This window comes from Penaeus monodon, chromosome 32 (genome assembly GCF_015228065.2).
Source record: "Penaeus monodon isolate SGIC_2016 chromosome 32, NSTDA_Pmon_1, whole genome shotgun sequence".
Lineage (NCBI taxonomy): Eukaryota > Metazoa > Arthropoda > Malacostraca > Decapoda > Penaeidae > Penaeus > Penaeus monodon.
The window spans coordinates 5,582,360-5,582,753 of record NC_051417.1 but is presented as its reverse complement, the minus strand read 5'-3'; the positions used below and the strand labels follow the sequence as shown (position 1 = coordinate 5,582,753).

Genomic DNA, 394 nt, shown 5'->3' with positions numbered 1-394 from the left:
CCATTGACATTTGATGGGTATGTGTTGCAGGACCATAATTATTATATTTCAAAGTATTCTGTATTATCCATGATATTGTAATAATATAATTATATGGATGTGTGGACATGTAATGTGTGGATGTAACAAGTATTTCTAAATAAAGAAAAAATGCATGTATATAATCATAAATAAAGCATGATAAGTATGTGGCATGTATATTTATTAAATATATATTCCAGTATATTATGACAGAAATTGAAGTAGAGATATGCATTAAAATTAGTGTATTTTTAAGACAGTGACAAGAATCAGCCATGTAAATAAATTATTCAATTCAAGACCAGAGAAAGATGGAAGGCCTCCATGAATAAGGTCTTGGATTTCTATGATTTGCTGAAGTCATATTACATAC

General features: G+C 27.9%; 1 protein-coding gene across 1 annotated transcript in view; it reads right to left on the bottom strand.

The window, feature by feature from the left end:
• The window catches only part of LOC119593377 (serine/threonine-protein kinase rio2-like), a gene marked incomplete in the record, with an annotated part of 6,223 nt that overhangs the window by 4,391 nt on the left and 1,438 nt on the right, over window positions 1-394 (bottom strand).